This window comes from Prunus avium, chromosome 7, assembly GCF_965620075.1.
Source record: "Prunus avium chromosome 7, drPruAviu1.hap1.1, whole genome shotgun sequence".
Classification (NCBI taxonomy): domain Eukaryota; kingdom Viridiplantae; phylum Streptophyta; class Magnoliopsida; order Rosales; family Rosaceae; genus Prunus; species Prunus avium.
This window is the reverse complement of record NC_142290.1, coordinates 2,520,338-2,532,101: the sequence shown is the minus strand read 5'-3', so window position 1 is coordinate 2,532,101 and position 11,764 is coordinate 2,520,338.

The following is an 11,764-nucleotide window of genomic DNA, read 5'->3' as shown; positions in this document are numbered from 1 at the left end:
ATTAGCAAACTCATAAGGATCGGATCCAAAATCACCAAAATCATTATCATCCATCTCTATTTCTTCAGACACAAAACTGTACCTACTATGGTCATCATCTTCTTCAACATTTCTACTAGCATTACTAGTTGCAATTGGTTCCCAAGGTTCTCCATGAAATGTCCAATTCTTATAGCTTTGGTCAACTCCATTAAAGTATAAGTGATCCCTTATAATTCCAACCCCAAACAATTTCAAATTCGCACATTTAACACATGGACAACGGATATGCGTTGTAGTTAGAAGATTTTCTACAGAAAATTGCAAAAATGCTTCCACCCCTAACTTCATAGGAGTTGACGTTGCATTTTTTGGATTTATTTTCAATTTATTATGAATATTTCGAATTAAATAGAATAAAATAGAATAAAATATTATTAATAAAACCCACAAACCACGTCGGCGTTAATAAATTAACGACGTTTTAAATTATAATAAACGACGTAATTTTTAAACAAACGTCGTTTAAAGTTAAAACCATGGCCATTTTTACACAGAAAATGACGTACAAACCATTTTCCACAACCTAAACGTGTATAATGTAATTAATACACGTCGGTATATTACAAAAAACGACGTGGTAAATAATATACCATGACGCGAGAGATTAATTTATCGACTTATTATTTTGGAGCATACTATGACGGTACCTACAACACTACTGTCGTGTTTATTTACCACGTCCTAAGTTCAAATTACCGTCGTATTTTTTCAATTTATACGTCTGCCTTCTCTGTAAACCGCCGTCTTATTTTTATAGATTTTTAAAATTAATTAATTTTTCTTTTATTTTGGTAATATCTTTCTTAACACAAAACAAAATTTAATTCTCAATCCTCAACAACATTTTCATCTTAAAAGGCAAATCTCTTCGTGTTAAATATTGATCAATATTTACACAATATATGTACACAAATTTGGCAAATACATCTGAAAAATATATGTTCAACTGTTTCTTCCTCTCATATGCAAGCTGGGCCCTCTCCTTCCTCTTGTTCTCAAGCTCCTGCACAGCCTCGATTCCTGAAAATCAAAATCAAAATCAAAATCAAAATCAACAAAGTGTGAACCCTCACTCCTCGATTCCTGGTTACATTGTAGTCCCCTTTTCCACAGTGATCAACTTCAAAACTCCTGTGTAGCAAGGTGGAACCAGCCTTAGAACCTGTTGTGGGTTGTGCCTTTGGGGTGAAGCTGGGAGAGGGCTTGAGGTTCAGAATGAATAGACACCACCTACTCATTTTGAACCTCAAGCCCACTCCCAGCTACAGCCACCACCTGAGTCCGTCTCTGCGAGCACCAGGAACACCCATGCAGGTTCTAAAGCTGGTTCCACCCTTGCTACACAGGAGGATGTAGCAAACCCATGCTTGGTCTTGTGAGGAATCATTCTGCAAACCCATTTGCTTTCAGAAAGACAATTTCTTGTGAGGAATCATTCTGCAACCCTAATTGAAAACTGAGAGGTAAAAAACGCGTGAAAAAATCATATTTAAACAAATTATCGAAGTACAACGTCGGTTCTAATATACATAGCGACGTCATATTTTAATAATCAACGTCCGTTTAGATAAACAAGCGTCGTCATAACTACATCGGAAATCCAAAAGTCATTTGGCGAGTATTAAAAAGAGAACGACGTCGTTTTCAGAACCCCAAAGTAACCACGTCGGTTTATTAAAATACACAGTCGTTCGGCAGTTGTGATAACTACGTCAGTTATGAATTATTTACCGTCGTTATAAATTTATAATATGACGGTTTGTAAACCCTTTTACGTTGCTTGGTAAAAACTTTGACGTTGTTATGTGTGTACAACGTCATTTTAAAGAAACCAAGGTTTAGAAATGCGCTCTTCGTAAATCATCGACGGAAAACAATAAAACCGTCGTTAAATATGACATCTAAACCCTAAACCCTAAACCATAAAATATAAACCATAAATTATATATATATTTTTAAATAATTATAGAAAAGGATTTATGGTTTTGGGGCCTAATATATATTAACCATAAACCCTAAACCCCAAAAATAAACCTTCATCCCCCTAAACCCTAAACCCTAAACCATTAAAGTATAAGTGATGTTGTGACTCATGAAAACATTTTTCTTTTTGGTGGTAATTTTAAATTTGTATAACTCAAACTTAATTTTTTAAAGCTTAAGGGGGAAGAAAATATCTCAATGACTTCATAGGAGTTGACGTTGCATTTTTTGGATTTATTTTAAATTTATTATGAATATTTGAATGAAATGGAATAAAATATTATGAATAAAACCCACAAACCACGTCGGCGTTAATAAATTAACGACGTTTTGAATTATTATAAACGACTTAATTTTAAAACAAAACGTCGTTTAAATTCTAAACCATGACCATTTTTGCACATAAAACGACGTACAAAACATTTTCCACGACCACAACTCTTAACTTCTCGCCGTCTAATATCAAAAAAACAACGTCGTCTATAGAACCAAGAGTGTCGTTTGAACAACCTTTTACGTCGCTTTTTTAAAAACTGTGACGTTGTTATGTGTCTACAACGTCTTTTTGAACAAACTACGGTTTTTCACAACATGAAAACCTCAACAAATTTACAGGGACGATGATTTCAACAAAAACTTGCGAATTCTAACCAATTTTGTACAAAAACTTGTCTAATTCTAACAAAATTTGTACATTTTATAAAAATGTTTAAGTATGCTAAAATTCCTCTACTCCATATGAACACACACAAACTCTGCCCATTCTTTCCTAACTTCTTCAATGGCAGCTTGGGGGTATGGCGCTTGATCCTTTCCTTTGGCAAACTGCAGTCCATAAACAAAGATTAATCTCACAGACGACTCTATTATTCATTCACCGACGTAGTATATATATTCAACGACGGTATTTTTAATTTACCGTCGTTGATAATATAAAAACCCACATAAAAATAAATCTGAAAATTTTCTTCTTACCATCTTCTCAAATTCCAGGGAAGTATCCTTTATGATGTCTCTCATAAAGCGCATGACATAATACCCGCATTCTACACTGCTTGGTTGCTTTGGAGTGCCGGGCAGAGTTTTCCAGAGAGGTGTTTTACGGCCTACTCTGCCTATGTGTGTATTATACATTTTTAGAGCAGAGTTCACAATGTTTTTCCCGTCCTCATCCACAACCCGATTTCCAGGCAGTGGATCCAGAAAATAGACGGTTTCCTTCTTTGCTCTTACAATGATCAAGACCCAATGACGGCTGCACAAAATAAATATAAAGGTTAAATAGTGTTATATGCAGAGCATCATACAAACAAAATCCTGTTTTTTGTTTGGAGACTAACCCTGGATTGTAAGGCATTAGGAAAATCTGTTCACCATCTGTTTTTTGAAGACGATTGGCTACGAGACGTGATCTTTCAGTTAATGAACCAGCGTCGGCACTAACTAGAGCAGGGTCTATAAAGCCAACCATATTCACCATATTTGCAGCTTTCAGATGATCAAACAGGCACCTAAATATATGAATTGAAACCATGAGTTTTTTTTTTTTTTAAACATAAAGGAGAGTGTCAAATGAATATTTGATAAGGACAAACCTCATATATACTGCAACGACAGTAGCCCCAATTTCTTCCATGCCAGCAAATTGGGTAATATCTTCATGCAAGACGAAGGTGTGACGATCTATGCCAAACACCTCCTTCTCAATCATAAAGCTCATAGCCTTCTCCTGAGGCTTTAGTGTCGATTCAACATAACTACAAAGGGATTGTAAAGAAGATGGCAACTCCAGCTTTGAATAATCTGGTACTTCAGTACTCTGTTTGAACAAATAAAGTAACATAAAGTGACGTGGTAAATAAATAACAACGACGGTTTAAATAACAAAACGTCGTCTTAAAATGAGTTACACGACGGTAAAAAAATACCGTCGTAATGAATACTTTATTACGTCGTTTAAATAAAACCGACGTCTAATTCAAATGCAAAATTCATAATTAATGAATTTACCTTTTCAATTTTCTTTTCTCCAACACTGGATTGCTGTTTTAATAAATAAAGAGATATATATATATATAAGAAAGATTGTACAATAATTTAAACATTCAACTAAATAAAAAATGGCGTGGAAATTTAAAACAAACGACGGTTGAAAGAAAATATAGACGTCTGAAAATTGAAAAAGAAATGAAAAAGGCAAAGTTAAGAGAATTTACCTTTTCATCTTTCTTTTCTTCAATCTTTTCACGATCCCCAGATTTCTGTTATAAGAAATAAAGAAATATATATAAGACATAGTACAAAAAGGGCAAAAAAAAAAAAGTTAAAAAATTAAATTAAACCGTCGTGGTAATAATAACAAACGACGGTATTTAAGAATTACAGACGTGTATATTTAATCAAACGATGGTAAATAATAAACGTTGTGGTATTTCATATACTACGACGGTATCTAAGCTTGTTCAACAATTTAAACATTCAATTAAATAATTGCAGACATGTAACATTCATTAAACGTCGTGGTAATTCCTTTATTGAAAAAAGCAAAGTTATGAGAATTTACTTGTTCAACTATCTCAAGTATCTTTCCTTCTACTCTCTTTTCAACTTCCCCTGATTTCTGTTATAAGAAATAAAAAAATATATAAATGACATTGTAGAAAAATTAAAACAAATAAATAAACCGTCGTGGTAAACATTAACAGACGACGGTATGAAATAATTACAGACGTCTATATAACATCAAACGACGGTTTAATAAAGAGCGTCGTGGTATAACTTTAACACGGCGGTAAATATAAACAAAGAAACAGAGAATTCAAAGTTCAAAGACGTTACCATTTCCTCCTGCTGTTCCCCATTCTTGGCAGTATCCTCCTCAAATTGTAGGGCTCTAACATCAAGTGCCCCAGAACAGCTTGCTTTGTCAGACATTGGATTTTTGGGACTTTGCCCTTGGATTTGGGACAATGTATTCAGTTTCAGTAGGCTTGGATCAAAATTGGGGATGATTTTTGAAAGCTGACTCAGCAAATTTTCCCTCTCAGCTTCTACCAATTGCTTCGTCCTAGCCTCCATCTTTAAACTCTCTTCCCTTGATCTAGCCTCCATTTTCAAAGTCTCTTCTTGAAGGACAAGTCTTACACTTTCCTTCAATTGATCAGCAAACCTAACCTTCTGTTGTCTAGGTAAATTGAAGTATTGCTTAGGGGAAACCCCAGCCCCTACACCTCTAACTCTTCCTGGATGCTCGGGACCCAAAGCTAATGTCAAAACATCATTGGATCCTGACAGAGAAATTGTGCCTTCAGAGACTTGCTTTTGCAAATCATCCTAACAAAAAGACATAATAAAAAGTCAGAATAAGGAAACAAACGACGGTTATTTATAAAAAATAGACGTAATATAATATTTCACACGACTCAATAACATAGCAATCGACGTAATATAATATTTAAGACGACACTAACTAAATACCGACGTTATTAATATATTAACACGACGTCAATAATAATCCATCGACGTCTTATGATATAATTACAAAAAACAGAGCATGGATTCCAGATTCAGACCTTTAACGTCGCCTTTTAAAATATTTCGACGTAGTAAAACTTTTCACACGACGGAAAAATATAACAGCAGACGTAATAAATTTTTTAAAACAGAGTGAGTAGGCTTACAATTAATTTTGCTTTCTCTGCAGTCTTTGGATCCGGGATGTTACCATGTTTGTCTTCTCTTGCTTTTTTCCATAAGGTAGATCGATCAATATCTACCCCAGGCATGATTTCCTTCAAGTCCTCCTTAAAACCAACATATCCTTTTCGAGACAATCGATGATTGTACTCGAGTTTCTCCCTCCTCTGTGATTGTTCTTCATGCACAGCCTCAAATTCTTTAGATAACCTTGAAGCTACAAAGGCATCCCATTGAGCTTTCTCTATGAATTTGTATGTTTCAGGGGGCTGCCTTAATCTATCCTGCTCCTTGATGAATGGAAGGATATGAAACCTCGTTAGTGTAGACTTGAAATCTTTCCATTTCTTGGCGGCAGAAGATAGCACCATTTGCTTGCCCCCTTTACCAACCACAAAAGCCATGTCAACGGCTTCCCAAATCTGCTCTTTTATATCCTTGGATATTTGAACCCATTTCTTGTCCACAAGTGGGACTCTGGAGCGTGCCAACACACCAATGTAGGACTGCATCTCATTATGTGCACGGCCATAAGGTTTCCCTTCTTCATTGTACTCAACAACAGGCTTGATTTTCTGAATTTTTCTCTGCACAACACGGGGCATTGTGCTCATACCCCGACCTGACTTTGCCTCCTCAGAAATAGTTGCCGTGCTGGCTGGTTCTGTCTCAGAAGATGAAACAAACTTCATCTTCTTCGAGGCCTTGGTTTGAGGATTTACAACTCTAAGCTCCTTCTTCGAGGATTCATTTTTTTTCAAGCCAGACTCCTTACTTTGGGATTGAGAAACCATGGTTACAGACAAATTAAACCTGCAAGTGAAAATATATCAGTGAAATTAAGAAAAACCACGACGATTATTTATAAACTACGACGTATTATAATATTTCAAACGACGTAAGAACAAAACAAACGACGTAATAATAAATTTACACGACGGTAATTAATCACCGACGTGATAAAATATTACAACGACGTCAATAATAAACAACCGACGTCTTATGATATAATAAAAACAGAGTATTAAATATTACAACGACGTTAATAATAAACATTCGCCGTGGTATTGAAAATAAAACGACGTAAATATTAATATACCGTCGTCTATACCACAAAAACAAATTAGGAACAACGTAAAATATTTTCAGCAGAAAAATAATTAAAAAGATTTTAGAAACAAAAACCATTGTTCAGAGAAATCAAACATGCGATGAATATATCCTTAAAAATCAAAAACAAAAAAAGGATATCATTTTAAAAAACAACGACGAACACTTTCACACGACGCTAGGGTGACTGACGAACCGTCGTGGTCTATAAATCTAACCACGTAAATAACAAGCCACCGTCGTCTTATTTAGTTGAAGTAAAAGAACCAGAGTAGTGTTCAAACTTGGAAACTTTTCGTCTTTGTCTGCAAATTTTATCAAACTTGGAAAGAAAAAATGTAAAAAGATTTAAAAAAACGAAAATGATATGCGCATGCAAAACAGGAACAAAAATCCTTCCAGAAATGCTTACCCTTTGCTTGCGATGAAAGCTTTCTTCTGGAGTTTGGTGTTTCAGTTCAGAGATGAAGACGAAGAGGAGATAAGCTTGAAAGTTTGAAACAGTTCTTGGAGAATGAAAAATGAGAAAAGCTTGAAAGTTTTTCTCGGGTTTGGAACCAATGCAAGTATGGGTCAGGAAGGCGAAAAGTTTAAAATAATAAAAAACCTTTTCATAACAACGACGCTATTAATAGTATGCGCCTTAGTATGATACATTATACGGCGCTATTGTTAACACTGCCCTATAATATTACTTTAAACGACGGTATGTTTTAATGAAACGACGTTTTGAAATCGAATTACACGACGCATGTTTCTTCAAAAAAGATGAATCGTCATTTTCCAATTTACCCAACGACCTTATATTCAATAATAACGACGTTAAAAATTAATACCACGTCGTTTTAATTACTCATACCGACGTGTAATTTTTTTAATTACACAATAAATTAATTTTCCAAAAAATTACAACGTCGTTTTTATATAGCGTCGTTGTTAAATAATTTATACGACCTTATTTTAAATTTAAACGACGTGTATGTTATATATAAACATCGATATTTTAAAAACCGACGTGGTATATAAGATTTGTTTATAAATAATGGGTTTTCTGTCTTTCTGTCGTCTTCATTTTTCAATTAGGGTTTCAACTTTTTCTCAATTCTCTGGAGGCACATCACCTATCTGTCTCATCTCGCTTTCATTTTTCAGTTTGGATGTTGATGTGTGTGCGCGTTTGTGTATCTGAAAGACACAAACACGCACACATCATCTAAAAAATTGTCTTTCTGCACAGAAGGAGAACAAGGTCTGCATCAGCCCTCTTTCTCAGCTCCTCCATGATGGGGTTCTCTGGGTTGATCTCCATGGTCTTCTTGCTCGACATGTACCCAGCCGCTCTGTTATCCCTCAAGGCCTGAGCCTTCATGATTCTTTCCATGTTGGCAGTCCAGCACGGTCAGACGGTCAGACACCACAACCTTCTCCACTCTGTCACCCAAAACATCCTTCACAACCTTGCAGAGTCCCTCAAACTTCTCCTTCAACTCTTCCTTCTTCTTTGCCTCGTCTTCACTCTCATCAAGCTTGAGACCTTCCTTGGCGGCTGAGACAAGCTTCTTGCCCTCAAACTCCTTGTGAGAGTAATTGGCACATCATCCACTTCTAAAACATTGCCTTTGTTCATTCTGGTTCGATTATGATGAGGAACAGAGTTCATTCTGGTAATGATAGACGAATAATGGCATAAAATTTGTACGTCGTTAATTTAACAAACCGTCGTGGTTAGTACAATTATGCGACAGTAGAGTTATGGATACCGTCGTAGTATATTATAATTAAAAAGTCGATAAATTTATATTTACAGTCGTGGTAACTTAATTTAAAGCGACGATTTTTTTTGTAATTAACCGTCGTAGATTCCTTTGAATTTATGCGTCGCTGACTAAGAAAATTGGGTCGTGTTTATTAATTAATTAAGACGGCATCTTATTTTTATATCGTCGTCTTTACTTTCTACGGCGGTGATTTCATAGATGCAGTCGTTGTTTTTAGGTTCAGATTTTAACTCTGAAAATACCTTTGTAATAAGACGACGCTTTTTTAATTTGGTGCGTCGTGGTTTCAAAATATCTATATGTGTGCCGTTTTTTAGGTGTTTAAAGTATGTTTCTACGACGGGTTTCTATTACCGTCGTCTTTTAAAAAACAACGACGGTTTTTTGATCTACCGACGTTGTTTACTGGTCGTCTTTTGCCCTTTTTGTAGTAGTGCCTCCGTAAAAACAGTTAGAAAACTCAATTGTTTCAAGATTCTATATTCGTACAAAAATAAAGCATGCATATATATATATAAACATCCCATCATTCAACATTTTAACATATATATATATATATATATATATATATATATATATAAACATCCCGTCATTCAACATTTCAACAAACCAAAGGAAAACATCGAAAAAGAAATAATTTCCTTCCACCTAGGTGTACCCATTACATTTCCGTCAATTCCTTTATTTTCCATCAATTCCTCGTGCCACCGAAGCGACACGTCCTCGCAGGCCTCAGGAACACAAAGTCACCCGAGCCGCAATCCTCGCTGGACTCAGGAGACATTTGGTCAACCTGTTCCGCATTTCTCGCTCCACACGGTCCGGATATCCCTAAGACTCGTGGGGCAAAAGTCAAGCACGCTAACTATACCGAAGGCAACTATTTTTATCTGAGGCAACATTCATTCCGAGACAACTTTTATACCGAGGCAACATTTTTATAATTCCTGGGTACCTATGGTGGTTTAAAATAAATATATATTTCTAAAAAATATTAGAATTTATAAAACTATTTCTTAATTATCCTTAAATCCTGCTTCCATTCAATCCGATAATTATCTCAATTCTTACTTTCCAAACCCTTTTAGCATTTTCAACTTGGCAACATATAAATATAAATATTTAAATCCAACAAATCATGCTAGGAAAGCCATAGTCAATAAAACTTATTCAAGATCAAATAATGAAATTCAATTGCATAAAATCATTTATAATACAAAAGTCCACTCACTAAGCGTCCGAGCTAGCCTGACCCTTTGAGGGTCCCTCCTGCGAGTCTGATGGAGCCCGAGTACCTATTTAAACCATTACAAATGTTTAATTAATAAAATAGATCCACATAATCATTTAATTGAAAACCCTGACTCCCGACTTCAAAAAGCACGTGCACCTAGTTTAAGATCATTCCTATGCCCACATATACATTTCCAATGATTGAAACATTCTAAAAAGACCCAAGAATCGTTAAGAGATAAATTTCCATATTGGTCAACCTGGGAACCCGTGGGGTCCATGACCTCTAACTGACAATCCAAGAGTTTCTATAGGTTCTACATATTTTAATAACCATACCCTGCAAGTTTGGCCCGAATCGGATGGTCGGATTGATCATGATCGCACGATCGGACGGTTACGGTTAATTTCACCGTAGGGTTCCCGATTTCGGAGTATCTAGGACTCCGATTCACGATCCGTCGAATCCTACATGATCCTAAAAATATGAGGTACAACATACGTGAGTTTGAGTTCGATCCAATGGTTTGAACATATTGAACCTAGAAATCGCACAATAGGCGAAACCCGTTCGAGGCTCAAATGGTATCGAATTGGAATCTGAGCACACCTGTGCGCTCGTGACAACTAGGGGACCACATCGGGACACAATGCCTCTCTGCTACAGTACCCACGAGCCGCCACACGCGCCAGCAGCGCGTGAGTATCCTAAGCAATAGCGGCTGCCTGAAAAACCTCAAAATCTAGGGCCAAGATTCCTACCACAGGTTCAGGACATCGATTGGAGTCACTTTTGTTCTTGGACAACCTACCCCGAAAAATAACCGGAAGTGGCCAGAATTTCAACTCGAAATCTGGCCAAACTTTGAGTTACAAATCGAACCACCTAGGCTAGAAATTGATCAAATCCTACTCAACCATCAGCTAGAGCTCGAAAAAAAAAAGGTGAGAAAGCATACCTCACTCGTCGGAAACGGTGGCCGGAGGACCGAGAACGAAGCCGGCGAAATCTCTGTCAAAAACCAGGTGGTTTTTCACGTTTTCCGGTGAGAAACGCGGCAGCTGGTGGCGGGAGAAGGCTGGGGTTTGATTGTAGAGTAGGGCCGGTCCTTTTGGCACTGGTCTTGTGGCTTGCCATGGCCGGTTGGCCGGAATTCGAAGAGAGAGAGAGTGAGAGAGGGAGTCGTCAGGGAGAGAGAGAGAGAGAGAGAGAGAGGAGAGAGAGTGTCACATGGAAGAGAGAGAAAGAGGGGTTTTTTAAAAATCTGATTTCTTGCAAAATTACGGTTTTGCCCTTTTTAGTATTTTAATCGTATTTTACTCAATACAACTCGGATTTGAGCCCACTACGTGTCTACGAACTCACTTTGACGTGATCTACGCAGTGGTACAATTGAAATTCCCAAATTCCTTCCCGGTCAAAAAATCAACTTTAAACCTAATAAATTATTTGCGGGGTAAAATAGTCTTTTACTTGAATAAATTAATAATTAAAAATTATTTAAGGTTTGGGTTGTTACAGAATGTATATAACGTGTTTTCTAAACAAAGGACGTGACGTCCTTGATGAAATCACATTCTTACACCCATATACAGCCAATTTCCCAATTTCCCTACTATGGAAGCAATACAATAGGAATACAAAAGCAAAAAAAGGCGATACAATGGCAATACACAAACTTCATACTCCCCTATAAATTTATTCAAACACAAACTTGAAAAGAAAAAAAAGATATACAGTAGCAATACACAAGCAATAAAGGGTTATACAATGGCAATACACAAACTCCATACTCCCCCTATAAATTTATTTTAACATAAACTTGAAAAAAAAAGGATATACGAGGCAATTCAGTAGCAATACACAAGCAATAAAGAGCTATACAATGGCAATCACTACAAGAAAATGGGCCTTAGTTGAC